This window comes from Mauremys mutica, chromosome 1 (genome assembly GCF_020497125.1).
Source record: "Mauremys mutica isolate MM-2020 ecotype Southern chromosome 1, ASM2049712v1, whole genome shotgun sequence".
Taxonomy (NCBI): Eukaryota; Metazoa; Chordata; order Testudines; family Geoemydidae; genus Mauremys; species Mauremys mutica.
In genome coordinates, this window is record NC_059072.1 from 209,732,201 (window position 1) to 209,748,990 (window position 16,790).

The 16,790-nt window shown below is 40.1% G+C and overlaps 1 protein-coding gene across 4 annotated transcripts in view; it reads left to right on the top strand.

Moving 5' to 3' along the window:
- The window catches only part of LOC123362237 (norrin cystine knot growth factor NDP), a 44,458-nt gene that overhangs the window by 13,157 nt on the left and 14,511 nt on the right, over positions 1–16,790 (top strand). For 2 of the 4 annotated variants that reach the window (XM_045002651.1, XM_045002648.1), the window contains exon 3: positions 4,105–4,246. The gene's annotated coding sequence lies outside the window, so the exon portion shown is untranslated. Of the gene's footprint in view, positions 1–4,060; positions 4,247–7,156; positions 7,278–16,790 lie in introns of those variants that run through there. The other 2 variants (XM_045002650.1, XM_045002649.1) reach the window with 2 other exon arrangements.

Below are 16,790 nucleotides of genomic sequence, written 5' to 3' on the forward strand. Positions count from 1 at the left end.
TAGTTCGACTGACTTACCCGTCCAGCCGCAGCGGGGTCGAACTCCGCGGCTCCAAGGTCGACTCCGCCACCGCCGTTCGTGGTGGTGGAGTTCCGGAGTCGACCGGAGCACGTGGGGAGTTCGAACTATTGCGTCTTGATTAGACGCGATAGTTCGAACTCCGAGAAGTCGAACTCACCGCGTCGACCCGGACGGTGAGTATAGACTTACCCTATGATCAACTGTATCAGATCCCTTATCTCTAGATGACTAGCTTAATTCTCACGTCAGAAAGGCAGCTACCAGAAATTCTCACATCAGAAAGGCAGCTAAAGTTCGGCTAACTGACCAAGTACGTGCGTGGGATAACATGAAAACCAAGATACAGGTCTACCAGATATGTATTTTGAGCATTCTGCTGTATGGTGGCAAGACCTGGACTACCTGCAGCAGGCATGAGAGAAGGCTAAACACCTTCCACATTCCTATCTTGGCTGTATTCTAAATATCAACTGGGAAATAAAAGTTCCTGACTCCAAAGTCCATGAGAAAGTAAAATTGACAAGTCTAGTCACTACTCTCAAACACAGATGTCTATGTTGGCTTTCTCATTGGATGGACATTGGATGCATTCGAAAGGATCTCCTGTATGGAGAACTTGCAGATGTTCCAAGGCCACTGGGTTGACGTAGACTCAGGTTCAGGGGCATTTTCAAGAGGAACTTGAAAACTTTCAGCGCCAACACCTCAAGCGGAGCAGATGCAGCTTTGCTAGCTGAAGGGCTGCACTGTGCCAGGAAGTCAAAGATCCTAAGAGAGGAAAGCAAAGAGAGGAGAGTACAGTAGGTCTCAAGCTAGTAGCATGCAGGTTTCATCCTCTGGCCCTGTGCCTTATGCCTGCACTATTTGTGGCGAGGACAATTGCTCGAAAACTGGACTTTTTAGCCACTCGTGATGCAGCAGCATGACAGAGTAACTGAACTGCTCTGGTGTTTACATCAATGTCTTTCAAGATGAATGGTTGCCATCTGAGCACACCTGGTATTAGTTCTGAGAAAATATTCCATAACTAAAAAGAGATGTTACAGTTGAGAATGGAAAATTGCCAGAGGAAAGGGTTTTATATGGCAATGTAGGAGACTACTTGACATTAAAAACAAATTGATTTGTCTGTAGAAGTCTGAATGCGTGCCACAATAAATCTGTGACACAGAAGGTGAAATCCTGGCCCTGTTGATATCAGTGAGTACCAGGATTTCACCCCTACTGTACTATAGGAAATTCTGAAATAGTGACTTTCTGTAGGTTAATATGAGTTGTTTATTACAAGTACAAGAATATGCCACAGAAGAATGTACTGGAACAGAAAATAAGGCCCTGATCCTGCAAGAAACTCCGTGTGGACAGAATCCTTTCAGTCAGTGGGACTCCGTGCAGATGCAGGATCCACCACCAGAATATTTATTGCAGGATAGGACTTAAACTGCCAATTTTTTCAGACTGATTTCAATGAGTATTAGACATTTAACCTCCTTAGGTGCTTTTGAAAATCTTAGGAGCAATCCATCTGCATCTTTAGGTGCCTAAATACCCTTAGAAATATGTCCCCAAGTCCTTGAGGCTTCCTTTTTAATTTATTTCCTCCTCATTTCCCTTTTTATGTGGTAGGACTTAGCCCCAATTGATTGATGGTCATGAAGAGATAGAAGTTGTAAACAAATATGGACCATATTTTTAAAGGGGATTCTAATTTTGTGCTACTAATTTTGTCCCTGCAATCACCTAGAAGTGCAATTCTGAGATTGCAAATTATTATATACTGAGTCCTAACTACATGATTTTCAAGGTCAAGTAGGTAAGTAGATGTCAATATGTTATCATTTGTGCCCAGAAATGGATGCTAAATTGGAGGTGAAAAATTAGAGGTTGCTTTTAACTATGTGTCCCAATATTTAAATTTTGAATTTTGCATTACTAGGAATTCATAGCTGTACTAGGAAACAAACCATCATTAATTTTCAGCAATACTGACAACCCTATTATTATTTACTTAATACCATAAGTGTGCATGGCACTTAATAGACAACTATCAGTCAATGTAGATAGGCTCTGCTATAGAATACATGAAGGTTCCATACCAAGATAGCAACAATAAAGAATCTAGGAAAAGTTATTTTTAGTAATGATTGTGGACATAACATCTGATGTCTCATGAAAGATTTCATTCTTATAATATTTAAATAGTTTCTTATCTTCCATATTGCAATTCCTTTGTGCAAGGAACCAGAGCATGGAAACTTGTACCACTCTCTTTCCATTGGAAAACTGAAGAGACCTGTATTTGTATTATAGATCTGACAACAATAACAAGAAAAATCTTTGGGTACATTTAGTTTTACAAGTTTATTAGAACTATATTACAAAAAAATGGCAGGTTTAGAAAACAATGTAGTCTATTCTAGTCAGGTTAATTGAGGTACCTGAGCATCACTGTAGTACCAGCACTCAAATAAAATGAAAGGATCTCTAGATAGAGATTTTAGAGTATGTTTTCCATCTTCCCATACTGAGGTGATCAATGCGACTATATTGGTGACTGCTGGGAGGGAGTCACAGAGTTTGTTCACACATGTTAAATGTCAAGAAGGCATCTGAGAGAAATGATGGGCTGATGTAGAGAAAGGAACAAATAAGAAACAAAAAGCTGGCTGAAATTCAAATTCTGAGGATATAAAACTAAAGTGGTTTGTTGTTTAACCTCCAGCCAAATCTGACTCCAAGGAAAATTAAGCCAAATACTGTTTATTGTTGCCATGATGCTTACTCATATATGAACCATCCCCCTTTTAGATTATTCTGTTTTTAAGGCATAATTTCCATCTGTTCTTTGATCTTCTACCACATAAGACATTTAGCTAATAACAACATCCATCAAATCGCAACTTTTCTTTAGTGTTTGAACACTATCAACTCAGGACTCCATCCATCTTATCGTCATTGATTCTGATCAGGTACATCTTGTGAATGGCTAGGTATGCTCTGGAATCACAGCCAAGGTTATCAATTTATTTTTATTTAGCAAGATAGCTTTGTTGTCACTTGTGCATTGTTGTACTAATAATGGGGAACCTAACATTCTGTGGCAATGGAATGAAACATATATTGTAACTTAGGGGAAGGCAAGACAATGATTTCACAACTACTGAAATGAGTGTAACTAGACAAATTTATGATGCATTTGTTATTTGTGTCATTTTTTCAGTAGTTTGGATCTGTCTTCATTCCCTGAGAGACTGAACAGTTATGTTTGCATGTCTCAGACAGAATGCCTAAACAATATGGATTGAAGAATCATCATTTACCAAAGGTTACACTGTTCAGAAGAGGGTGAATAATGGAAAATTAAAAAAAGGAAAATATTTGTTTGTAATTTCAGAATTGTGGGGAAGATTATTTGCAGAAACTGAATTTTAGATTGGTACACACACGTATTTATGTCGGAAATATTTACCCGCTCATTCAATCAGAGAACTGAAAAAACAGCATGTGACTTATCTGGCCAATTGCAGTAAGAACACACAGCTTGAATTTAGAATATCTGGAGTCAGTCTGTAGAATTTTGTTGTTTTTTTTAAAAAGGATAATGAATAAATCGAAGAAAATTCAGTTGTCTTGTTGATATTTTCGAAACACAAACAGAGGCTTAAGTGGTCAAATTATTTATTGCAAATTATTTGCTCAGCTCTAATTATCTTACCCCTCATGCTCATTGTATTATCTCAGATACTGTACATTTATTTCGGAGTGAAGTAAATTCAGGACATTTACCTCACTCTCTTTTATGCCACCACAAGATAGCTCATGAATTTAAATGAAAAAAAGTGCATTTACTTCTCTTTCTTGGCTCTCCAATAAGAAGTCCCTGAAGAGACGAGCTTGGCTGGTGGTGTTTAGTGATTTCTCAGATAACAAGAGCTTCACATTTCTGTGGAATTCCCATTTGCCAGTGAGCTGCTGCTGCCGCTCGCCTGATTGATATATGACTGCAATGGCACTTTTCCATTTGACATTCTCTCTCCCTCTCTCGCTCCCTCTCTCTCTCTCTCTCTCTCTCTCAAACAACAGCCCTAACTTTTGTGTGTTGCAAATATAAAAGGCAAGCCATGTGACAGAGGGACAGAAGAACAAAAGCATTTGGAAGTAACAGGACCTCTCTTTCGCTCTCAGAAGAGTGTGAGGGAAGGAAGGAGCGGCATATTTTCCAAAGGTAAGCACACAAATAAACGCCTACTCCTATTTTGGGTATTACATGTACTTAAACTAAGCATTTAATTTATTTATTTGACAAATACATGTTCACCAGATAGCATGTTTAAAATAAAGTGTATTCACTTTAAAAATGACTTCAGTTCTACTACCTACATCATCTTCTTCTTATTATTTCCTTAATTACACGTCTGTCTGAGGATGTCTATGTGAAATCTCTGGGAAGAAAAACAGGCAGTGTACTGTGGTTCTGGATAAAATGATCCAATACATTTCTTTTTGTAACTTTGTATTGATTCTCATTTGTATAAATTTGGGAGGAATGGAGGCACTTGATTCTGTCCTGAATTCATAGAAAGAACTATAGTATCTCCAGGACTGTCTTTGTCCCATTACAATAGAGCTCCAAGCCTGCTAGTTTAAAATTGAACTGTTTACTTTTATTACTACTTATATATGCTGCTCTCTTGCCAGTCATCTGCTGGAGTGCTTAGAATAATTTGAAACAATAGGCAATATTTATTTCTAGCTTTGTGTGTCATGCTTTGCAGGAGCACTTTTAATTTGCACATTATTATTTAACCAAACTTCTGGGCAGCTTTGCCATGGATAGCATAGCACTGGTTATGGATTAGGATGGATTTAATGTATGTATTTGATTGGCTAAAAGTGACGAGGAAATCCACAGTGTTTGTCTTGGCTGTAGCACTGAGGGGTATATTTAGTAGTCAGTTTACCCCTTCAGCACAACAAATAATGCAGTGTGGATGTGCGTTCAGCAGCTCAAACTGGAGGATGCTCAGGCAGGGCACTGCTTTCAGTGACAATCTTCAAGACCTCAAAACACCTGCCAGGAGGTATAAAGGCTCTTTCAGTCCCCTGAAATCATGGTTTTGCAGGGTAAAATGTCTCTTTAAGAAGAGTGTCACTGTAAGAGGCATGAACAGAACTATTTTCTATGTGCTTGGGACAAAAGAAGACTATGGCTGTGAACCGAATAATATATCACAGTACAGTATAACTGGTGCCCATTGTAATGGATAAAGTCCAATCAGAACTTGATTAAAGAAAAAAGTCCCATGTAGCTGCTGAGATTCAGGTGAGTGCAAGAATCCTGGGAAGGTTGGAATCAGCGGATTAAATAGCAATCATCACAATAACAGAGATGGACAGTTGAAAATGTGGCATCCCATTTTCACTTTAATGATATGAATGAAATTACCTGGAATTGATGAAGCAGCCCTGGAAAGAAAGCTTGGGTGAGAAAAGTGTTTTACATGGAGGTGAATATTCATTTTGGAGAGAGAGAGACGTGGTCTGGCAGTTAGGACATGGGACACGGGGCCAGAATTCTAATCTCAGTTCTGAAGCTGATTTAAACTCTCTACCTCAATTTCCTGTAGGGTGACCAGATGTCCTGATTTTATAGGGACAGTCTCGATATTTGGAGCTTTTTCATATATAGGCTCCTATTATCCCCCACCCCCATCCCGATTTTTCACATTTGCTGTCTGGTCACCCTAATTTCCTGGTCTGTAAGAAAAGGCATAATAGTACATCCCTACTGTACCTACTTCATTGGGGTGTTGAGGAGGTTAATTTATTAATATCTGTACTTTTTAAAGATGAAGAGTGTCATATGACTGCCAAGTATTATTAGCAATTTGTAGTAACTTTCAATGCAACCTGTCATAATTGGTGCATGCAAGGGACAGTGTGTACTGGAACTAAAGAGCACATTTGAAGTGATAAATTAAAACAAATTCACTTCATACTAGTGCTGCATCATGTAATGATTTCCTAATGGAAGCAGCCCAGATGCCTGTTAGGGTCACTACATGTGGGTATAACAGATACTGTTCTGTTATTTGTCCTTATTTATAAGAACAACTTGTTTTCGTGGGATCTACTTTTTTCATTGCTAGTAATATTCGCTTTTGCTCGGATTGTGAGACCCTGACTCATGCTAATGAGCAGCTATGCACATGAATAGCTCCATGGATTTCAATGAAACTATTTTTGTGAGTAACTGCTTACTAGCTTGAATCAGAGATTCACAGGCTGGCCCATATGACATATACATTGACATTCTCTTGCTGGAATAATGAAATCTTGCTTCCAGGATAAATATCTTATTGAGTATCTTTCAGCTAAAACATAAAGGGGATTAAATAGATTTTGTTGCTACAAGTTTACATAATGAAAATGGAATTTTATTATTATGAAGCCAATTAACTATGGATGTTAGCCAGCTACTGTGCCACTCTTTTATGAGATCATTATTCAGATCATCGCCTGCCAGTGAGGCTTCTTAGAATTCAGTTTTTTCACACACCACTCATTTTTAAACAGATGCATGTATGTAAATTACCCTTGCTTGGATAGCACAGCAATATCATCATTCACTATATCCAGTACCGTTTGCTGGTTATAGTAGTAGTTTTCCATTCAGCCATCTAAGCATGGGTAATCTGCACAGTAGCAATCGGACTAACCCAAATAGGTTCAGATGTGCCATAGGGGTCATTGAAATCACCAGTTTATCCTTGCCTTCTACTTTGATTGGTGGAATTGCAACACCATTCCTTTAGGCGGGAGGGATGTGAGGCACGCTCAATGACTCATTCAACAAGAAGTGCTCGTGTAGTCAACTCCATTCATTGTATCTCCTGAGATCTGACCACATCACCTCTCTGACTTATCTGCTCTGAAAAGAATGAGGAAGTGAGAAGCTCGAGGTTGTTCCTCAACCTGAATGTCCCTGACATAAGCTTGCAGTGCAGTGCTGTTGTTAAGTCATCAGGCCATTTATTTTTACAAACATTATAGTGGATTTAAAAAGAAAACATATTTTTCAAATTGAATTGAATGTCCCTGTGCCTCTAATACCTTGCACTTTGGCCATTTTCAGGAGATAATTGGCATGCTTGGTTTTAGTATCAGAAGAATGATCATTCTGGATTGGACCACTGGCCCAGCTTATTGGATATTCTGTCTCTGACAGTGGCTAGAGCCATTTACTTCAAAGGAAGGTATCAAAAACTCTGTAGTGGGCAGCTATGTAATAACCTGCCCACAGGGGGTTTCTTCCTAACTCCATCAGTTAAAGGTTGGTTTATGCCCTAAAGCATGAGGGTTTGTAATCCTTCCAAAAGTCTTTACAAATCTTTATTATTGTAATGCTGGATGCTCACATTAGCTGTATAAATGTCCAATACTTTCTTGAACCCATCTTAGTTCTTGACCTCAATGATATCGCAGGGACTTGAGTTCCACAGGCTGATTGTATGTTGTTTGTACGTTGTAAGTGTGTTTCCTTTTCATCAGTTTTAAATTTGCTCTCTTTCAAGTTCATGGAATGTCCTCATGTTCTTGGCTCATTCGAGAGTGAATAGTAGTGCCCGATTCAACTTCTCTCTACCCTTTGTTATTTTGTTAACTGTTGTCTGGCTTTTCCACTGAATGCTTATTGCACTGTAACTCATGTTAATTCCTGGATAAAAGTTTGGATGCAATCAGATTAGCTCATTCACATGTCTCTCTGCAGATGACCAGATCGTCCTAATTTCCCACAATTCTGTACACGCATGTTGAGAGGTGCTGTCGCCTGCTCTGACTATGATCAGCTGTTATTTCCTTTTTATATGTGTCAGAGTGGAACATATTAAAATTTCTCAGTAATGGTATGTTTGGAATCCCTCTGATGCCCCATCTCTAACTTAGCAGAACAATAAAAGCAAGGTTGTAGTAAGCCTTTGAGCAGCTGGTAGTCTATATATTCCTTCTTTTTTCACATAATCTAATTCAAATAGAATTCGGGTAGCACTGGCACTACCACTTCTAAACACCATCAGCTCTCATCCTATTTACTGGATTTATACTGCGTGGTATATCTGACTAGAGTCCACTTATATTGTAGGCAACATAGTCTTTCTTCTGGTATCACACCATTTGTTTGCAGAGTACTTAGATCAGCTAATATAAAGGAAACACAGCTATGAGAAATTCCACAAGATCAATATTATTCTAGTAACTTTTCTTTACATCAATCATTGTTAAGGTTTCTGCTGCTAAGATTTGCATGCATATTATAACTGAGCTGTAAACCACTTTAGAGTGGCACTGTAGAGGCGGTGTGGGTTATGCTGCCCTTTAAGATATATGAGTTTAGGGTTGGAGTTCATGCTCCTGCTTTGGTTTGGCAAAGGTTAAACATACCAGGACAGTGATACTTGCATCACTGTCATAGCAGTGGGGCTCAAATTGAGTGGGAACTAGACGGTTCCTCTTATTACAATGCATGTATTGCTATCATGAACCAAATCCGGCAGTTCGTAATCAGTTTTTTGTTCACTTGGTCAAATTCTTATGGACATCAATGGGAATTTTTCCTGAATAAGGACTGAGAGTATAAAGGAGTACAGGATTTGGACCCGAACGTGTTAGGGAGAGGACAGAAGAAAAGGAGTTTCCGATGGCTGCTAATAACTGAAGCTGTCTCAGAACCTAAAAACAAATAAATAAAATCAGATCTTACTTAACAGGCATCTAGCCTAATAAATACCATAGAATCAGAAATTCCACCTCTTTGTAATGCTCCAAAATATACCGTACACATATTCTAATGCCTTCAAGCAGTGCTAGGCCTCAGGGCAACTTTTAACTTGGTCAACAGTATTTTTTATGACATTATTATTACTATTTATTAATTGTATTACCATCACACCTAGGACCCCTGGTCATGGACCAGGACCCCATTGTGAAAGGCATTGTGCAAACATTATGTTGAGCTGTTAGACTAAAGTAGAGTCAATGATAGAAACTAAAGCCAAAGTAGAAGTTTGGATGTGAGTATTTTCATTAGGAGGACAGAGACTGGTCTGAGTTATTGTGAAGAAGTGTATTCAGTGCAGAGCTACAGTTCCCTATTAAAAAAAAAATCAATCCTATGCACCGAGCTTCACTCATAAATGATGCTGTTCATTTGCTCTGTACTAAAAGGTGTGAAAATGTATTCTTCCCTTTTCTTTTCCTCATTGTGGGAGCTGGATTACCCTTTACAAAACTGCCCCAAATTCATTCAAAATTAGAATGGTGCAAAAATACAAGTTTAGTGCATCTCTATCAAAATCAGTACTTGCCTGAGGCTTTGCCACAAAGCTCGACCAGCTCCTGGGCTCTGCTGGGAGGTATTGTACACAAGCTACTAGGGGAATCTATTTAAAGACTCCTGGCAGCATGAAGGGAAAGGGTAAAAATACAACCCCTCTTTTGTCCACCGATGGTTTTCTTTGGGAGTATATTAAAAACCTTCCTACATTTCTGTCTGGCTCTGTCCACTGGCAGTGTGCCAGGCAGCCCATAGTACCCACTTCTGGTCGCCATTTCAAGACTGCAGTCACGAAGGACTCTGTCTGTTTCCCACAGCAACTAAAGGATGGGCAATACTCCTGCAGACTTAAAAAGAATGCTACTCGCCTGGTTCCAGAGCTATTCACCTTAGTTTGGCCCACTTCATGCACTAGGCCCCAATCCTGTAAACACTTATGCTTTGTCTTTGGTCAGTAGTATTGTTAAACTCAATGGCACAGCTCCCGTTCATACAGTTACTTGTAAGTGTATTTGCAGCATGGGGGTCTTGTGCTATATTTGCTGCAAATACTGTTCACTTTTCCCTCACTCCTCTCAGTGTAATATGACAGTGCCACTAATGTTTCTAGTCCACTGGTATTTTATACTGCAATATTAGACAAGCAGATAAGCCTTGAATTAGAAAATGAAATTTGTGAGGTTTCTTTGAATGTTATGACAATAATTGAAAGCTTCTGAATCTTCAGCGTTAGAGTCCATCATCCCATTTTTAAAGCCTAGCATTCTACATTTGCTGTTTGGTAGGAGGAAAATTGTGGTACTGTCTCAGTACTGCTAAAAGATGTATTTTCTTTGCTAGAGGAGAAGATCCAGAGATTTAAGTACCTTCCTTTAGCCCATTTACCTTTCTCCTGTCTTTATTTGTTCTTTCAAGCTCTTATTTTCTCTGCTATGGCTTTTCAGTTAGTGGTCTTTTCCTTATTGAGCCTCTGTGCCTTTTTCACTATTCCATTACACTGGTTTGCTGCTGGTGGCACTGAACTCCGACTGGTATAAGAGGCTGGAGACTGAGGCTCTCGGTGTCCCTCACTAGATTCCTAAAGATACTAAGACGGACTTTCAAAAATCACAGTGTTCAAAAGATTTTAATGTGTCTAACATTTTCATCACTCCAAAGCAGGGGGCTTTAAAAAGTGTTTGAAAATGAGTAGCCTCTTTTTCTACAGTAGGTGATACTTAGCATGCTGGATCTGATTCTAAGGCAATTTCATACTACAGGGTGTTAAAATAGAAGTAAATGATTTACACCCAACATACGGCCCCTTTACATGGCTAGGGCATTGTCAGTTGTCAAGTGGCCTTAATGCAAATGAGAATCAGGTCCACCAACTTCAATATATAAAAAACAATATCATGGTAGGAATGTTGAAAAGCAGACTACAGAGGAAAATGAAATCTGTTTACTAAAACTGGAGCAGGGGTAGTCACAGAGAGCAGAGTGGGCAGAAATCAGCAGATATGACCTTCACATTTGGGCAGTCTATGTGCATTATTTAAAGCAGTAATACTCAGACTAAGTCTTGCAGGCTGAAAGTGGCTCTTTAATGTGTCTCCTGTAGCTCTTTGCAGCACATGATATTAAAGCAATGTGATTTAATTATTAACTAATCAGGATGGTTTTACTATGTTATTAACCAATTGTAGTTGATAGATACTTGGTCAGTTATTTTGCTGCGAGAATTATATATATATAGTAAATGAAACAATGAATTCACATTACTGTGGTTCTTTTGGGTAATGTTGATCACTAATTTGGCTCCTGAACCACTGAGGTCTGAGTATCACTGATTGAAATGTTGTATACAATAGGTAAAATCCTTGCACCATGCAATAAATGGCAAACCTCCCATTGACATCAATGAGGCCGGGATTTCAACCTAAGTTTATCTTGGATTACCATGTGTCAGTGTGGGGGCCAGTTTCTTAGTTGATGTAAATGAGTATAGGCCTCGTGACATCAGTGAAGAGATGCTGGTTTACACTCACAAGAATCTGGCCCCAAATGTTTAATTTAGTATTTGCACCATTTCAGGTAGGAGGAAAAACCCCTATTTCAGTTGTGAATGAAAATCTTTTTTATACTGCGCCAGTTCTATATATTCACCTGTTTCACGCTGAGTGTAGTGCAGCTGATTTAAGATGACCTCATTGGGCATTTTAAAATTTGACTACAACACAGGACAGGGGTTTTGAATGCACTGCTAGGATCACATCCCTGACCATATTGAGGCTGGCAGGGCATAGCAATTTGAAATGCAAAAATAAACAAATGGAAAGACCACATCCTCTATTTATAGAACTAAAAGAAACTCTCTGAGAGCAGGACTGGGCACAATATTTTAAAATATAAATGCAGATCCATGCAAGCAGACATATGCAATGACTCCCACCTTAAGTGGATAACTACTGAAAGAATCAACCTAGTAAGGGGGAAGTTCTGCTGCTGCTGCGCCCTTGTGGTGATGGAAGGGCCAAGTGCCGTAGTACAGTGGTGGGAGTAAGGCTGTAGAGATGCTGCACTTGGGGACTCTGCAGCCCGTCACAAAGCTGCGTCCCCAGTAGCTGACTGTGGGAGCATACCGGGCAGGTTGGAGTGCAGAGCTGTGGCGGGGCATCACTAAGTCTATCAGCGCATAGATCCACTAGCCACAAATCCAGTTTATGAGGGCTCAGTGGGCCATGCCACAACTGGGGGCTAATTGACTGTAACAGCAACTGTGGAAAGGGGTATGGTTATCCCATGCCCTGCTTCTGGTTGGAAGGGGAGTCTATCGTCCCAACTTCTGTATAATTTCACTCTCCCTCCAACCCCAAGCCCATTTAATTGCTCTTTGCATGGGAACTGAGAATTTCATCCTAAAAGAATGAATTATGATGCAACTTGATAATACCTATTTAACTGGCCTCTCTCTCTGAAATAATTATAGCTATATAATTATATAATGTAGACAGCCTAAATAGTTCCATTCTCACCCAGATTTGGGGGGTTTATAATTTTTCAAAATTTTAATCTTTTTGATGTAAACTTTTCCAGGGTTAATAAAGTTGCCCGAAAGTCATTTAAAAAAAAAGTTTGACCAAAATCACTGCAGCATTTCTGAGTATAAGAACAGTGAAAAATATATTCTTTATATAATAACAAAAATGTTATGAGACTTTTTGTTTCTGTGTAGTGTTGACATGACTCTGAGTAGTGTCTTGTCTTTTGCTGTGTACACAACAAACTCAAAATGAAAGAACCACATAGCATGATGGGATCCAAATAATGGTGTTTCCTAAATATACCCAATATGCAAGGCCTCAATATGTATACAAACTGCTGCTCTGGCCGTGTTCTGCCAGCTTCTACAACTTGGAACACACTGAGTGCCACTAGAAGGCTCACAAACTCTTAAAAGGAATACTACCATATTCCTGTAATACTACAAGCAGGGAATTTAAATTTGGCAGGGAACTAGCCTTTATTGAGAAGTGCTTTTGACTGCTCCATTGGAAACTAGTTTTAATCAGATATTTTTCAGGTAAGAGTTCACAGCTTTAGTTTGTTTTTTAAAATATGTACTTCTACATACATCCAAATTAAAATGTAACCTCATCACAAATTCCTATCTGACTGTGATGTTATTTCATATAGCTTGTTTCGTATGTGCATATAAGGTGAAATTTTGTGTTGCGCCTCTAAAAGACGCAGCACAAAATTTATAGCTCAGGGAGGTTAAGCTACCCTTTCACCTGCCCACTTTTTTCACCCTTTTGATCCTGGGCTGCTGCAGGGGTCAGTGGGGCCCTGGGAGTAACTTCGAGCTGGTTGAAATTTTTTGTGTGGAAAAAAAAATTCTATTGAAAACTGTGGTTTCAGTGAAACAGAAATTTTCCAAGTGAGTGTTGATTTTTGAAAAAAACAAAACAAAACAACCCAACAACAACCCTGATTTTTTTTAATCAGGAGAATCGACACATAGAATTCTGTTTTGAGTTGACATTTCAAAAGGAAAAAACCTGCGGATTTGAAATGAAAAATGTCATTTCCATATGTTGAACCATTTTGTCTCCATGTTTCCAAACTGCAACTGCTCAGAATTTTTCATCTTCTGAATTTTTTTGATATTTTGATTTTCTCATTCTGATTTGGAACAGAAACTCATTTCCAAACATTGAAATGTCCCATGGAACACAAATTCCATTTTTTTAGTGTTAGAAAAATGTGTTATATAATTACATAGATGTATAAGAACTTATTTGCACATGCAGTTATCATGATTCTACGTACAATCATGGTACCTATTGGTACAAATTTAGCTTTCTACCATGTATATATTCAATTGAACACAATTTTCCAAAAATAAAGGCTATGTTTCTATCTAAAATCTCTCTTCTGGCTAATTTTTTTTTTAAATTCTTCCCTCTTGTTCCAGTGGAGCTATGTCTCCAGGATTTCCTAAGATAGTTGCTCCCCTCTTATCACCTTATTAGAGCTATATTAATACAAACTGAGAGCTATATTAATGTTTTGCATGGATACTATGCTATGTTGGTACAAAGGATGTGTAGACCTCTTCTTCTTCCTGTCCCCTGCCTATTCTGTCCCAGGACAGAAAGGTATGCACGGGTCCCAAAAAGGTGGGGGAAGGGAACAGTTCCATGCAGGCTGCTAATCTGTGTATAGTGATGATTACAAGAGACTCCAGTTATGGGTAATTGATGTTTGTGTGGACAATGTGGAGAGAGATTCTAAAATATCCTCTTATTAACAGATTTTTCTCCTTTCCTGTGTTTCCCCCTTTATTCCAATCGATGACTTTCCATGACACTGGCTAACATGAGTCGCATTTTCCTAGTTAGTCTTTGTGTCCTCCAGGTAGCTCTTAAAAAACAGGGAGATGGGCCTTCACACATCAAGTCAGGACTTTGGGTCTTAGCCATATCTATTAACTTCAACAGTCATACCGCTCTACGTGCAAAGCAATGTGAAGACAGGGAAGGCAGCTAGTAGGAGGGAAATGCGTTGGGACACATATAGTGGAAATTGAGGCCCTCTGGGCATATATTTACTGGGGGTGCAAATGGGGGTGTGGGGTTAGAGGTGAATGTATTTGGGTGGAGAGGGAATTTCTGGGTGAGTAATACTAGTTAATTATGTTGGAGAGAGAGACCTTTCCAAGAACAATATTTTGGCCAGCTTGGTTATGTTAGGTAAGCAGAGGGAGCTAAGAGGAAGAGTCAAAGACTGGGTGTGCTATTCTTTGTGATAAATAATTAGACACAATGGCACATTCCTATTCTATGCAGGGATCAGCTCAATGTCTTGGATTTCTGTCATGTCTTGCTAAATTCTCAGCAAACGTTTCATTGACATCAGCAGGACAGTTCACAAACAAATCTGAGTTCCTAAAGACTTTAGGGTTTTCAAGTTTTTACTTTGCTTGTACAATATTTTTCTTTTTCAATGTCAATTCTCTTCAGCTGAAAAACATTTGCTTGGGAAATATCTCAAGGCAAGGGAAGGAGTTGGTGTCTGTAACATATACAAGTTTACATTAAAGTCATTCTTCCTTTTCTTTATCAGCAAGTGAACATTGCCGTGAAAACAAAAAAGCATTTTTTTCCTGACATCTAATACAAGAATAGCCTGACTAGTATTTTTCACATTTTAGAATTACGCTTCTTTGTAGGTAGAGACTTCATGTGTCCAGGTTTAGCCTGAAGAACATTGGCTCCAAACTTGTATAAATGCTGGAACAGCTTACCACGGCTATGCACTCACCTTTCTTTACAAAAGTGTCAGAGCAGGCTCTAAGACTACATACAAACACCGAGTTCTGCAGTTCTAATGGCTTTCAATTTCATTTCATATTGAAATCTTTTTAACAACATCTTTTAAACAAAACTGCCAGCAAAGCAGACAGGCAATAAAAACACACATTATATTATCAAACAGGCAACAAGCTCTGTGAGAAATATTTTTGTTATCATGTCAACTATATCTGTTCAGAAAGCCCATCTATTTTAATGCTACTTACCAGCTTCCCTTGCTATCTAAAGTTATGTTTAGTCCAGAGGTGGGCAAACTACAGCCCGTGGGCCACATTTGGCCTGTGGGACCGTCCTGCCCAGCCCCGAGCTCCTGGCCTGGGAGACTAGCCCCCGACCCCTCCCCTGCTGCCCCCACGCCCTGCAGCCTCAGCTCGCTCGCTCCACTGATGGCGCAATGCTCTGGGCGGCGGCGGCTGTGAGCTCCTGGGGCAGTGCAGCTGCAACTTGATGACTTTTCAAGGTCCCTTCCAGTTCTAGGAGATAGGTATATCTCCAATTATTATTATTATTATTATATAGCTGCAGAGCCTGGCCTGACCCAGTCTCTGTGCTGCGTGGTGGCAGTGGTGGCGGCGGCGTGGCCCGGCTCCAGCTGGGTGGTGCGGCTGTAGCGACGCCAGCCACCGGTGCTCCAGGCAGCGCAGTAAGAGGGCATGGAGTGGGGGGTTGGATAGAGGGCAGGGGAGTTTGGGGTGGAAGATGGGGTCAGGGTGGTCATGGGGGGAACAGGAGTTGAATGGGGGCAGGGGCCCCGGGGGGGCAGTAAGGAATGAGAGGAGTGGTTGGATGGGGCGGCGGGAGTCCAGGGGTGGTCAGCGGTCAGGGAATGGTGGTGTGTGGATGGGGCAAGGGTCCCGGGGGGAGGGCATCAGGGAACGGGGGGGGGGTCAATGGTGCAGGAGTCCTGAGGGGGGGCAGATAGGAGGTGGGGGCCAGGCCATGACCCCCTCTCTAACTGGCCCTCCATACAATTTACGAAACCTGATGCGGCCCTCAGGCCAAAAAGTTTGCCCACTCCTGGTTTAGTCCAATAATTTACAGTTCCATCAGGTTATATCTGTAGTCAATATAAAATTAAATGGCCAGCTCAAGACTATTGGCTCCGTAACAGATCTTTCAAGGGATTGTGATGGAGAAATTTAGGAAAGTGTCATACTTACCTTGTAAGAACGGAGCTCCAGACAGATTTGATGGGGGTTCTGTGTGCTGTTGTCCAGGGGGTTTCTCCCATTTTCCAATATGGACCAGAAATCCAGATGACCATGTGGCTGTATCTGTGACTTCATCTGCAGATATGTATTTCCAAAGCATCGCTGGGATGTACTTGGAGGTTATGCAGTTTAATGTATTTTTCAGATCTTGTTCCTTAATAATGGTGGGGAGAGAGTGAAACTCAGGAAGTGCAACCTGATGAGCAAGCAAGTAAAACATTTTAAACCTTTCTGTGGGTGAATTTGGTGCTCATGAAAGTGAAGGTCTAAGACCACTAACTGGAGCCAGATATGTAGGTAGGGGCTCTGCAACCTTCCCTATTGGGTATGTCTACACTGCAATTAAAAACCTGTGTCTGGCCCATGCCA